We start from the raw sequence: 15,780 nt of genomic DNA, 5'->3' as shown, positions 1-15,780 counted from the left end.
TTTTTTTTTTTTTGCTTTTTTTTATTTATTTATTTTATTATTATACTTTAAGTTCTAGGGTACATGTACACAACGTGCAGGTTTGTTACATATGTATACATGTGCCATGTTGGTGTGCTGCACCCCTTAACTTGTCATTTACATTAGGTATATCCCCCAGTGCTATCCCTCCCTCCTCCCCCAACCCCCCAACAGGCCCCAGTGTGTGATGTTCCCCACCCTGTGTCCAAGTGTTCTCATTGCTCAATTCCCACCTATGTGTATTTATGAACACATACTACTGATATATTTCTATATTAATAATAAGTTCCTATATTAATAACTTTATAGTAAAGGTATTTATCCTAGAAATATATTAGTAGTATGTGTTCATAAATACCCAAGTAGATAAATCTTTTCAATAAATTTTGATAGCCTTTATTATGAAGCTGTCTGTACATTGTAGTTGTCATTTTTTTCTATTTCAAATATGAAAGATTGTTTTATTTCCTTAGCAAAGGATCAAAATACGAATTTTAAAATCTGCTAAATATCAAGCTCAATTTGGCTAAAAAAAAAAAAGGCTCTGGGGTTTATAATACTTAACCTTCTTAAACGAATAATAATTCTGAACTTCTTGACTTAGAGGCAAAATGGAATGTGATATAAATATTATTAAAAACCCAACTTTCTACAAAGAGGGCACCCAATGAAGAGATGAAAAGTGCTCCTAGATTGTGGAAATCTGATTTTTTACTCTAGGGTGTCTTTTAGGCTAATGCAATCTTTCCTTTTTGGGTCAGTTCATCCCGTTGTATCACATGAGAACTTCATACTGGTTAATTGATCTTCACAGAGCCTCTTATACACTGAAAGCATGGTGCAATGGATTGGGAATTATAAATAGAATTAAACTGAATTTTACTTTAGCTTTCTTCTATGCAGGTAGTCTAACTACCCTTTTCTTTTAAATATAAACTTGGTACAGGAGAATTAAGATCAACACATTGGACAATATTACTGACTGATCTCATTTGGAAATAAAATTGATACTCAAGTGTTTTAAATGAGGTTATTACTTTCAACAATGCACTCGAGTATATACAGGAGACACTTTTATTTTCAACACAAAAATTACCTTTTAAAGAAAACATTCAACATTCTGAATCAGTATCCCTTTTTTAAATGGGAATCAGGGAGCCAAATAATACAATTGACTTGAAAAAATTAAAAAAAAAAAACTTCGAGCTGCCTAGAAATAGCCTTGTATTTTTTTCTCAAAGGAAAACGTCTAATTTTATTCAACAACTTAGTATTTAGCACCTTATTATCTATGAATTTTCTTATTATACTTAGAATCAAAATCTTTATACTTTTAGGTACTTTAAGTTCTGAAACAGTTGGTGTTATAATTTTATACACATCTATATAAACAATATAAATTACTTAAACAGTAGATATTTTCATTGCTTTTTAGAGTGCATTTTGTTCACCTCTTTTAGGCTGAAAAATTGTCTGAAAGTCAGTTCTTTAAAATTTCTGCACAGATCGTGTGCAGGCCATGCCATAGCTTTTCTTTTTCTTTCTTTTTTTTTTTTTTTTTTAATGTAGGCTTAGCCACAGAGGACCCCAATTATATCTAGTAGTTTTTTGGTGTTGGCCTGTAGCCAATAACAGTACAAGAAAGCTGAACTGAGACTATTGCTAATGTCATTATTTTTTAAATACAAATAAGCTGAGCGGGATCAGTATCACAACACTCTTTTCAGTAATGTCATACTCTATGTTTCCTATGTCAACTATTCTTTCAGGGCTCTCTTCTTCATACCACAGCGCTTATTCCACATACTTGCACTTGTTGAAGAATAAACTGATGATAAAAAAGAGCAAATTAGGTACATACACATTTTGTATACATTTCTATACTGAGCAGTTATCCAAAAAAGTGATCTTTCATAGGGATGGATTATTTCTGCCACCGATGTATGCATTTAGAGCTTAAAGTATAATTGTTGATATCACTTGTTTATAGCCAATAAATCGTGATTATAAACATCACATTAGGGAGAATGAGAAAGAATTATGTTTTCAATGTATAAAAGGCCCTGTGAAGATCAATTAACCTCTTTGAAGTCCTCCTGAGAAGAAAACATAGGTAATAATTTATACATCAAGGTATGAATTAAAACAATAAAATAGAGCTTTCTAAATACCAAATGAATCCTGGTGTTAAACAAAAGTATATATGATTTATATACAGAGCTTGAATCCCAACAGCCAATGAAGTACCCCAGGGATGTCTACATTAGCATGTGGCTTTAGTTTTACATAATATGAGGTAATGGAAAATTGAATAACAGTATAAAATGTGACTCGAGTAATAGTTTTACATAAGCTAAAGAGTTTCCATCACCTGGTGTCATGTGCTTTTGTACTGTCTTTTCAATTATACTGATTTATAGTATTCCATTGATAGATTCCTTTGATACTTGATAATGTCATGCTTTTCTAAATCAGCTTACTAAGATGGGGGCATTGCAAGAACCAAGAAAAAATTCCTTAGTAGCCCATAAAATAATTATATACTTATTCTCAAGTAAAGAAGTTATTTCAAAACCATATACTGAAAAGCTGTTAATTAAAACATCACTATGATGTTTCTATTTTGAAAAATATATGTACTAAAACGATCATAAAGTGTATGTGCTTTTAAGAAAAGAACAAAATTGGTAATTACCTAGATATCACTTCATAGGAATGTTTGAACACAGAATATATCTAATATTTACTATTTACCTGTATCTTTTCTTCATTCTAGAAATATTCAATCCCACTTTTTATTCTGTTATGACTAAATTCACATTACATATCATCATATCCCCACTGAATATCTCTGTGAACTGTAATTTACAGACTCAAGCACGTATAGAGCATTCAGACAGGTATTTTATCTATTACAGTTTACTTTTAACCAATATGAGCAGTCATATTTCCTTTAAAATAAACTTCTATTTTTGACATTTATAAATAAGTGGACAATGTTAAAAATTGACCTTTTTTACACATTTAATAATTATGTGTATATCTATTGCTAAGGGCTCTTTTTGCCAACTGTCACACTGGATCATCTTGTATTTGGTATTATATCACAAGCAGGTCAGGAATCTAGTTCTGGGCATCTTAACATACTGGTACACTTCTGCATTATCTATTTCTCTCAGAAATACATATGGTTTGGTTTTCCCTCCATGTTACAGGCACACAGATATGAAGAAATCAAGTCAGTATTGATTTACACCACAGATAATTATAGATGAATGTGTGAGAAGGCTCTCTAATAGAATTCTGTCAATCAACTCCAGGCCAAACTTTCTCATTATGTGTTTGCTGAAACTATATGATGGAATTTGTCTGGTGACATTTCAGGGATAGTGACTTTGATTTCAAAGGAAATGTTTCAGGTTCATTTCATTACCTTAGAAAAGTAAAAGCAAATTTGCCTTATAAAAAGCAATTACTTCTTAGCTGACCAGTGCACAATAGCAATATAAGAGAGATTTCTCATTCCACTATTTAAATTCTGAACGAGCAAACTAGTGTTTGATTTTGCTTTAAGCCAATTTTACTGTGTTTGAATTGCAAAAGCGTTTAATCTTCGTAAAGTAGGTCATTATAATGGAGATCATATTGTATTGGTATGGAATACTAGGTAAGGGACAATAAGGTGGTGGTATTTTTAAAGTATTTATGGCATCCTAAAAACAATATTTGGTAGAAAACATTTATGAACATTTTAAGAAATACAGAGAACATATTGTAAATGGACATTGCATGATTATTGGCTTCTGCAGTTACACTTTTATTTCAAATCATAGTTCTGTGAAATTTTAACTGATGAGTATTAAAAGTATTTTAATCTACAGTCAATATAATGACTATTATGGATAAAATATTAGAAAAACCTGATTTTTTTTTTTTTTTTTTTTGAGACGGAGCCTCACTCTGTCAGACTGGAGTGCAGTGGCACAAATTTGGCTCACTGCAAGGTCCGCTTCCCGGGTTCACGCCATTCTCTTGCTTCAGCCTCCCGAGTAGCTGGGACTACAGGTGCCCGCCACCACGCCCTGCTAATTTTTTGTATTTTTAGTAGAGAGAAGTTGATCCCCCTGCCTCTGCCTCCCAAAGTGCTGGGATTACAGGCGTGAGCCACCACGCCCGGTCACCTGATCAAATTTTACTCACAATTTCATCAATACTTTAAATATATGCTCCATAATAAAAACATTCTTAAAAGAGTTTTTTTAATTTAAATAATAGTTCACAAGTTAGAAAAATAGAGGTAGTGTCCAGAGGGCCAATTGCTAGTATGCATGCATTTATTAACCTTCAGTATCAAGTCTAATAAAGGGTTAGAGGAAATCTACTAATCATAAAAATTGTTCTATGAGTATTACACGGGACAAAAACATAAAATTTGAGATTAACAAACAGAAAAAAAAATAAAGCTTAGTTAGTTGAAACAAGACGATTTTTGTTTATGGTGCTGACAAAGAGGTTTATTTAAATTAATCTCAAAAATAAATCTCCAGAGTGAAGAATATGAAAAGAAAGTATCAACGAATTAAAAAAATTCAAATATAGATGAAGTTTTATCACTAAATTCAAATAAGCTTTAAATGTATGACATTGGAAGTGGTAAAAATTATGGTATGAACACAAATGTTAGAATTTTAAATAATAAAAATTTAAGTATGTATTTATTTATATACTTATTTGTGAGTATCAAAATCTCAAGGGCAGAAGGTTAGAATATCTCGTTATTTTCTGCCAAAAGTGTTTATTATTTCAGACTATTTGAATACAAATCAAAGTATTTCTTACAGTTTGAGGTAATAGGTTATTTACATACCACTATGTGCTAATAAACGTTTAAAATTTTTCTTTCAATAATATTTTGCTTCAAAAATTGAAAGCAAAAAAATGAAATTATGATTCATTTTTTGTCAATGAAACTACAATAAATTTATATACATTGAATATCAATGAATCCTTAGTGCTATAAAAAATGTATCATTAAATCTAACAGGTATATTTGAGTCTTATCTGTATGATTACAAAAGAAAACTATGAATAAAAATGATCTATGGCTGTCACCATATACAAAAGGAAAAAGCTAGAAAGCTTTTTTATTCTTTTCAGGATGTAAATCACCCAGAGACAATAAGTCCAATGAGATATAAGGGAATAAAGATAAGTTAGCTAAGTGTTAATGGAAAAATATGGGAATAGTGCTTGAGTCAAACAAAGAGACTTTTATGATCAATTGGGATAAATGAGATAGGCACATGGAACATGTACAGGTAACAAAAAACATTGTTAGTGGATAGAAGGGAAGTTTACAATTGAAATTCTAAATTAAGATGAATACTTGCCAATGTACTTAAAAACAATGTAGGCACAAGTTAGAATTTTTTTTAAGATCAGATTTTTTCATGAACTTAAGAAAATTAGTATCAATAATATATTTGACATTATTTAGTGAAGTGAAAATAGTTACTTTCAGATATTTTAAAATAAGAATCAAAAGACAGAAGACTCCACAAAGAAAGAACCTTTTTTTAAAGAATAAGAAAATATACATTTTCCATATAGCCCCACACGATTAAGAAAAATATATCAGGAGCATCTTAAATGTTTTCTCTCCTTTTGAAGCTCTTTTATTTTTACTTAGAAAACTGGTTGTGTAAAATAACTGAGAGAAAAATTCTGGCAAATGTCCCTCATCTTTTTCTTATAAATAGAGGAAGTATAATGTTGTTAATGATAATGTATTTCAAGTTACTTAGTTATTGATGCATTAGAAATAAAGTATGTATACAAACTCCAGTAGCGGTGTCCTTAACAGTAATAATATGTTTTCATTATTATTTAAGAAATTTTTGATAGCTCATTATTTCCTTGTGGCTTAATCATAAATCAATCAGCTTTCCCAAATTCAACTCCAGAAAATTTACATTCTGAACTCAACATTACTCAATATTCCCCCAATATAGTACATATTCTAATACTCCTATGACTTTGCTCCTGATTTTCTCTTTGCTTTACATACTTCTGAAATATACATTAAACATTACTTTCTTTGTAAATCTGTGCCCGCTTTCATTAGGTAGGATTAACTACTTCACATTCATGTTTCTTTCAATCCTCTGCATAAGTATATTTTGCATAAAATATTGCAAATTACTCTCCCAAGTGTCTATAAATTTGTGTGGGGGCAGAAGTTTTCTTATTCAATGCTATATCCTCAACACCCACCACAGAGCCTGATGTGCATTACCCTGTAATGACTAATACAATAACTATAGATGTTAATTACTAACATACAATAATAACTACTGATTAACAGTTGTGATAACACTTGTCCACTAAGTTCTTTACAATGATTTCTCATTTAATTGATCCAAAAACTCTATATGATTGATACCATTATTATCTCTACATTACTGCTGAAGAAACTAAGACAAATAGAAGTAGTGCAACTTACACATAGATGTTTGATGAATATGGATACAACTCCAAAGTAGTCAGATTGAATTGTTTTTCCTCTATGTGCAACTTTCCAGTTAAGTGTAACTAAAGACAACTGTATCTCTAAGTTTGACAGAGTTTACCACAATTGAGGCTTCTCAAGATCTTTGAAAGATCATTTTGGCAAAAATGACATTTGGAGAAAAATGCATAAACAGTCTGCTAAAAGTTACCTCCCTGGAATAAAATTTCGACACTGCATCTGGGCATCATTTAACCAGCTTTGATCAGGGCATTTTCGTGATAGAACTGTTTTTAACCTACCAAACTACCATTTCATTTGCTGTCCTGGCTTGTTCTGCTTATAAAAACAACCAACCAAAGAAAAAAATAAAAAAACAAAACCCCAAAAAACAGCAAACAAAAACACAGATGCTGCTTGGCTCTGAGTCCCTACATCATTAGCAGCAAGAACTCATTCCCATCTCCCACCAAAAGCTGACCCAAAATTTTGAAATTTGGACCCACATCCCATTGAATTATTTACCTGCCAACTCCAAATCAGATTAGTACCACAAACTTCTGTCCTAAGATAAGCAAGATTAGTTTCAGGATTTTTATTTCATTCTCACTGTAATTCATACTTCTTTAAATGCTCTGACAGAAAAAAATAAGTTTGGTAAATTTGGCATCATTTCATTGGATATGGCTTATCTTCTACCCAATGTGAGACTCTGAGTCTTTTCCTAATGCTAAGTTAAAGGACAGTGGAGGCAACAACAAATAGACTTTTCAGATCCCAATATGGTTACAAAAAAATTTTTAAAAAAAGAAAGAAAGAAAATGAAGAAAAAAGGGAGATTATTTAACTCAAGATTTCAGTGAAAAAGACAGAAAACTCCACAAAGAAACACTAACTTTTAACACTTGCAAACATTTAAAAAATATGAAAACGGATAAGTTGCCCCTAAAGAATGTATTGTTTTAATATTGAAAATGAAGTAATGGAATATTGCAAGTAACAATCACATACAACATAAAAATTATCAAATATGACAATTTTATGATTTCTACAATGATATATGTTCCAAATTACGATCTGCTATTCTAGATATACATTATGTTCTATCTAATTGCCAATCATTTTAAAATATTTTTCCAAAGCCGAAGATCTAAATAATCGCTCAACTTAATTAACTAATAAGGAGTTCTAATAAGTTACTGAACTTCCTGTTTAATTGTACTCATTAAAAGCTGGAATAAAATGCTAGCAATTGAAAAGAACATTTTCAAGAAATTATATTTAGAAACAAAATTATTTCTAACCAAAAGATAAGCACAATAATGCAGTAGATAACAGTAAAGAAAATACTTTAAAACAAGTTATAATTTGCATAAAATAGTTTTAAAAGAAAACTACATATACAGGATGGATGAGATTAAAGAAAACAAACCTATTAAACATTATTTACTTAAAGGCACAATTCTAGTTGCATAAGCTTTGTATGTTTTAAATTTTTATTATAGCCACAACCTAGCTACTATTAGAACATGCAATATAATTCATTTGAGTGTCTGAAAATCAGGTCATCTACTTTTTGACTATTTCATTTTTTTTTGGCTGATGCATCTATTCTTTGTCAATACAAAATATAGCCTCTGAGAGTCTCATGTAAGATTTTCTATCAACTTTTCTGAAAATCAAGTGATCACTGCAAAATGACTTGTTCTGCTGAAATTTTTCTAAGAATGAAATTAAAAAGACATACCATACCATAAGAATCTCACAGGGGAGTAGTAAACAAAGAGCAAGACAAGTGCAGGTATCTATTTTCAAGAGACTAGAGGACAATATTAATGTGACACACTGGCATTTGGAAGCTACAAAAGAAGCCTTGGCATTAAGTATTCTTGTCTAAAAACAGCAATCAGAAGCCAAGTGAGCAATAATAAAATAAGAAGCTGCAACAATAAGCAAATGAATGAATACAAACATCACAGTAACCTAGAAGATGTTATTACCAAAATAATGTTCAGATCTTACTTCAAATAATATCTACACTTTTTAAAGAGGAAGATTCAATCTCAGAGAAATTGGTCGGTTTCTCAGCTGGGAATATTTATTTGGTCATAGTAAACAGTTGGGCCAGTGGATCAGCAGTAGCTGATTGCAAGATTCTTAAGTGGACACACATTACATTTCGTAGGGGATCAAAATATGCCATCCTCAAATATGCCAATAAGGCATAAGATTATTTTGAACTGGAAATACATGAGATTTAACAGATGCAGAAAGCAGCCTTCCAAAGCTTTCCTTATTTGACTGAAATCAGAAAATTCCAAAAAATGATGACTGCTATAAAATCCCCTCTCCTAGGGAAGTTTTATGGCCATAAAAAACAAAGTAGGCACCAAGGTGGACTATACAAATACTTCATTAGTTTCTCCCACATATACTTACTCCCGATGGTTTACTGCCTTGAAATCCTAAAAGCCGTTTATTTTTTTCTTTCAAAAATGATTATATCACAATGTCGTTTCTACCACACTGGCAAGTGGCAACCTTTCTTTTTCCTAGACTAAAAATGAAACTACACATCAATTTCATAGGTTAAAAGGATATAATAAAGCTGGCTTTGGTGGAAATTAATATTTTGGCTCTTCCTCCAATTTCAAATATAATAGATATCTATATGAAGATCTTTCTTTTTTGACAACTTAAGTAATAACTTTATAAAATATTAGGTCTATACCCTGCTGCTATTGTAATAGACTTTTGCTGCAATCTTTTGGTATTGTGCAGTTTCAAAAGAACACTATGTCTTCTGATACCCTGTGAAATAAAAATAACAATTTTCTTTAGTGCAATTATTTTTCCAGTGGAAATGCTGAAAATTAAAAGGATATTAATATGTTTCTACTGTTAGTGAGTTGCTTTTGCTTCTTTTGGGACAGAGTAATGAATGAGCACTGAGGTATTGCGGGCTCCTGCAGTTATTAGCCAGAGAAGGTCTTAATTTAAGATACTCAAAGCTGCTGTTTTAGGACATCTGAAGTAGTCTGTGGAATGCAAATTAAAATTGAGTTTATTTTATCTGTTGTATAAATTAGAGGTAGAGTTTAAACTTTATTGCAATAAGTAAAAATTCAATATCAAGTTTAATCTGGCACTTGCTTGGTTGGTCTCACTTGTCTTCAAAATGCTGATTGGAAACTGTTAGGAAATAACTGTTGTAGTATTAAGAGGTAATTCTGTAATTAATTAAAAATACGGTGCAATTGTGACTACACCTGGAATGGATATCTATCCTGTAAATCATATGAAAGAGAAGTATATAGAGGAAAAATTTATAGAAGGAAATGAAGAAGACTGGTCATGGTACAACTGAATGGAGAAATTGATAACAGTTTAAGAAAAGACAGACTAATGTGCTAATTCAACTTTGAACATTGGGCAGATGATACTGTATGAAGGGTGGTATAAAGAAGAGAAATTTCCCTAGATGATTTCAGATTACAACAACAAACAGGCCGGGCGCGGTGGCTCACGCTTGTAATCCCAGCACTTTGGGAGGCCGAGGCGGGCGGATCACGAGGTCAGGAGATCGAGACCACGGTGAAACCCCGTCTCTACTAAAAATACAAAAAAATTAGCCGGGCGTAGTGGCGGGCGCCTGTAGTCCCAGCTACTCGGAGAGGCTGAGGCAGGAGAATGGCGTGAACCCGGGAGACGGAGCTTGCAGTGAGCCGAGATTGCGCCACTGCACTCCAGCCTGGGTGACAGAGCGAGACTCCGTCTCAAAAACAAAAACAAAAACAAAAAAAACAAACATAGTAAAATCATTATGATATGGTTGTGACACTATAGTAAAGACAATCTTAACATTTGTTCTGTAATTTTAAATAGAGCAAATATAGATACATATATATTATTTCTTTACTAGATTTCAAATACCTAGTTTCTTTCTAAAAGAAAAAAACAAAGTAATGTACTATAAACCATACATATTGAAATTGTACAAATTGACAGGCATTGACATATGGACACATGGATACAGTCATGAACCTATATCACAATCAAGATAATGAACATTGTTATCATTTTAAAGGGATCCCTTTTGTCTCTTTGCAATGCATTCTACCCTACATAATGTCCAGAGCCAGGTTATTGCGTTCTGTTGCTATAGATTCCATTTTTTTTTTTAGAATTGTATCTGGAGTCACACAGTCTGTATTATTTGTATTTGGTTGCTTTCCTCACTACAGTGATTCAGGGATTCATTCATGTTGTTTTGTTTGTCAATTGTTTGTGCCTTTTTGTTGCTGAAAAATACTCAATTAAATGAGCATACCACAAATTATCCACTCAGCTGTTGAAGAACTTTGTTTGTTTGTTTGTTTGTTTGTTTTCCCTTCTAGTTTTTGGCTGTTACAACTAAAGTTACTATGAACAATTGTGTAGGATATTTGTGTGAACATTTGATCTTTAATTTTTTATTTTTATAATTTTTTCTGCTATTTTTTGCTTTATTAATTCCTACTCTTATCTTCATTATTTATTTTTTTCTGCTTACTTTATGTCTTTTACTCATTTAGTTTCCTAAGGTAGAGATGGAATTTATTTTTTAAACTATCTAATTTTCTAAAACATTAGGCTGGTGCAAAAGTAATTGCAGTTTTGTGTTAACAACAACTTTTGCACTAACCTAATAGTTGTTTAACACTATAAACATCTCTCCCAGGATTTCTTTTGCTACATCCCAGCCCATTACGTATTTTAAGTTGTAGTTTTTGTTTGTTTGTTTTCGTTTTTTTTTTTTTTTTTTTTTTTTGAGACGGAGTCTTGGTTTGTCTCCCAGGCTGGAGTGCAGTGGCGTGATTTCGGCGCTTCCCGGGTTCATGCCATTCTCCTGCCTCAGCCTCCAGAGTGGGTGGGACTACAGGCGCCCGACATCACGCCCAGCTAATTTTTTTTGTATTTTTAGTAGAGACGGTGTTTCACTCTGTTAGCCAGGATGGTCTCGATCTCCTGACCTCGTGATCCGCCGGCCTCGGCCTCCCAAAGTGCTGGAATTGCAGGCGTGAGCCACCGCGCCCGGCCAGGTTGTAGTTTTTATTGTTTGAAATATTTCCAGATTACTTTGCAATTTTTTGAACATAAATTTCTTTTTAAAAACACTCTCAATGCTGTTTTATTGATTTATATGTCCGTCCATTTGCCAGCATTACATTGTCTTGCTTACTGTTACTTTGTATTAAGTTTTGAAATGATAAGTGTGAGTCCTACTACTTTGTTAGTCTTTATCAAGCTATATTCCACTATTTTGAAACTCTAACAATTCCATATGAACTTTAAAATCAATTTGTCAATTTCTATAAATATATCATCTTTGATTCTGGTAGTGATTATGTTAAATTTCTAGATTAGTTTGAAGAGTATTGCCATTTTAACAGGCTAAATTGTCCAATGCATGCACATGGAATGATTTTCCCAATTACCTAGATTTTCTTTTAATTTCTCTGAAAAACATTTTGTGGTTTAGGAGTATGTACTGCACTTCTTTTGTTAAATTTGTCCATTTAAGTATTTTAACCTTTTTGGTGCTATTAAAAATGGAATTTGTTTTTAAATTTTATTTTTGGATTGTTTATTTGTAGTGTGTCTTTGACTTTTAGCATTTTTATTATCATGTGTCTGTGTAGATCATTTTGCATTTGTCTTGTTTATTATAACTACTTTAGCATGTTTATGTGTATAAAATATAATTTTTATATATGTTAATCTGACATATTGTTTTTCTAAGGCTGTTTATGTTGCCTGTTTTTGTTGTTGTTGTTGTTGTTGTTGTTTGTTTGTTTGTTTCCCTGGTGAGGAAGGAAAATATGGTCTGGAGGCAGGGGACATAAGGCCAATTTACACTTCAGCTATGACAGGAAATACCTTCTCCATAGGGCATATGCGGTAAATGACTTTGTAACTTTACTTCATCCTCTCCATTCACATATAGCCTACCCCAAGTAACTAATGGAATCTGCTAGGTGGTACTGAAACTTTTAAAAATTCTGTAACGGGACCTTTGAGCCCCTGTGATCAAGCCTGCTCCCACACTGTGGCAAGTATTTAATTTTCTTTCTTTCTTTTTTTATATTATTATACTTTAGGTTTTAGGGTACACGTGCACAATGTGCATGTTTGTTACATATGTATCCATGTGCCATGTTGGTTTGCTGCACCCATTAACTCATCATTTAGCATTAGGTATATCTCCTAATGCTGTCCCTCCCCCCTCTCCCCACCCCACAGTAGTCTCCGGAGTGTGATGTTCCCCTTCCTGTGTCCATGTGTTCTCATTGTTCAATTCCCACCTATGAGTGAGAACATGCGGTGTTTGGTTTTTTGTCCTTGCGATAGTTTACTGAGAATGATATTTTCCAGTTTCATCCATGTCCCTACAAAGGACATGAATTCATCATTTTTTATGGCTGCATAGTATTCCATGGTGTATATGTGCCACATTTTCTTAATCCAGTCTATCGTTGTTGGACATTTAGGTTGGTTCCAACTCTTTGCTATTGTGAATAGTGCCACAATAAACATACGTGTGCATGTGTCTTTATAGCAGCATGATTTATAGTCCTTTGGGTATATACCCAGTAATGGGATGGCTGAGTCAAATGGTATTTCTAGTTCTAGATCCCTGAGGAATCGCTACACTGACTTCCACAATGGTTGAACTAGTTTACAGTTCCACCAACAGTGTAAAAGTGTTCCTATTTCTCCACATCCTCTCCAGCACCTGTTCTTTCCTGACTTTTAATGATGGCCATTCTAACTGGTGTGAGATGGTATCTCACTGTGGTTTTGATTTGCATTTCTCTGATGGCCAGTGATGATGAGCATTTTTTCATGTGTTTTTGGGCTGCATAAATGTCTTCTTTTGAGAAGTGTCTGTTCATGTCCTTCGCCCACTTTTTGATGGAGTTGTTTGTTTTTTTCTTGTAAATTTGTTTGAGTTCATTCTAGATTCTGAATATTAGCCCTTTGTCAGATGAGTAGGTTGCAAAAATTTTTCCCATTCTGTAGGTTGCCTGTGCACTCTGATGGTAGTTTCTTTTGCTGTGCAGAAGCTCTTTAGTTTAATGAGATCCCATTTGTGAATTTTGGCTTTTGTTGCCATTGCTTTTGGTGTTTTAGACATGAAGTCCTTGCCCACGCCTATGTCCTGAATGGTATTGCCTAAGTTTTCTTGTAGGATATTAATGGTTTTAGGTCTAACATTTAAGTCTTCAATCCATCTTGAATTAATTTTTGTATAAGGTGTAAGGAAGGGATCCAGTTTCAGCTTTCTACATATAGCTAGCCAGTTTTCCCAGCACCATTTATTAAATAGGGAATCCTTTCCCCATTTCTTGTTTTTGTCAGGTTTGTCAAAGATCAGATAGTTGTAGATATGCGGCGTTATTTCTGAGGGCTCTGTTCTGTTCCATTGATCTATGTCTCTGTTTTGGTACCAGTACCATGCTGTTTTGGTTATTGTATCCTTTTAGTATAGTTTGAAGTCAGGTAGCGTGATGCCTCTAGCTTTGTTCTTTTGGCTTAGGATTGACTTGGCGATGCTGGCTCTTTTTTGGTTCCATATGAACTTTAAAGTAGTTTTTTTCCAATTCTGTGAAGAAAGTCACTGGTAGCTTGATGGGGATGGCATTGAATCTATAAATTACCTTGGGCAGTATGGCCATTTTCATGGTATTGATTCTTCCAACCCATGAGCATGGAATGTTCTTCCATTTGTTTGTATCCTCTTTTATTTCATTGAGCAGTGGTTTGTAGTTCTCCTTGAAGAGGTCCTTCACATCCCTTGTAAGTTGAATTCCTAGGTATTTTATTCTCTTTGAAGCAATTGTGAATGGGAGTTCACTCATGATTTGGCTCTCTGTTTGTCTGTGATTGGTGTACAAGAATGCTTGTGATTTTTGTACACTGATTTTGTATCCTGAGACTTTGCTGAAGTTGCTAATCAGCTTAAGGAGATTTTGGGCCGAGACAATGGGGTTTTCTAGATATACAATCATGTCATCTGCAAACAGGGACAATTTGACTTCCTCTTTTCCTAATTGAATACCTTTTATTTCCTTTTCCTGCTTGATTGCTCTGGCCAGAACTTCCAGCACTATGTTGAATAGGAGTGGTGAGAGAGGGCATCCCTGTCTTGTGCCAGTTTTCAGAGGGAATGCTTCCAGTTTTTGCCCATTCAGTATGATATTGGCTGTGGGTTTGTCATAGCTACCTCTTATTATTTTGAGATATGTCCCATCAATACCTAATTTATTGAGCGTTTTTAGCATGAAGGGTTGTTGAATTTTGTCAAAGGCCTTTTCTGCATCTGTTGAGATAATCATGTGGTTTTTGTCTTTGGTTCTGTTTATATGCTGGATTACATTTATTGATTTGCATATGTTGAACCAGCCTTGCATCCCAGGGATGAAGCCCACTTGATCATGTTGTATAAGCTTTTTGATGTGCTGCTGGATTCGGTTTGCCAGTATTTTATTGAGGATTTTTGCATCGATGTTGATCAGGGATATTGGTCTAAAATTCTCTTTTTTCTGTTGTATCTCTGCCAGGCTTTGGTATCAGGATGATGCTGGCCTCATAAAGGAGGATTCCCTCTTCTGATATTTTTTGGAATAGTTTCAGAAGGAATGGTACCAGCTCCTCTTTGTACCTTTGGTAGAATTCGGCTGTGAATCCATCTTGTGCTGGACTTTTTTTGGTTGGTAGGCTATTAACTATTGCCTCAATTTCAGAGCCTGTTATTGGTCTATTCAGGGATTGAACTTCTTCCTGGTTTAATCTTGGGAGGGTGTATGTGTCTAGGAATTTATCCATTTCTTCCAGATTTTCTAGTTTATTTGCGTAGAGGTGTTTATAGTATTCTCTGATGGTAGTTTGTATTTCTGTGGGATAGGTGGTGATATCCCCTTTATCATTTTTTATTGCATCTATTTGATTTTTCTCTCTTTTCTCCTTTATGAGTCTTGCTAGCCGGTCTATCAATTTTGTTGATCTTTTCAAAAAACCAGCTCCTGGATTCATTGATTTTTTGAAGGGTTTTTTGTGTCTCTATTTCCTTCAGTTCTGCTCTGATCTTAGTTATTTCTTGCCTCCTGCTAGCTTTTGAATGTGTTTGCTCTTGCTTCTCTAGTTCTTTTAATTGTGATGTTAGGGTGTCAATTTCAGATCTTTCCTGCTTTCTCTTGTGGGCATTTAAT

This window comes from Hylobates moloch, unplaced genomic scaffold (assembly GCF_009828535.3).
Source record: "Hylobates moloch isolate HMO894 unplaced genomic scaffold, HMol_V3 SCAFFOLD_5, whole genome shotgun sequence".
Taxonomy (NCBI): domain Eukaryota; kingdom Metazoa; phylum Chordata; class Mammalia; order Primates; family Hylobatidae; genus Hylobates; species Hylobates moloch.
The sequence above is the reverse complement of the archived record's forward strand: the minus strand, read 5'-3'. Positions refer to the sequence as shown.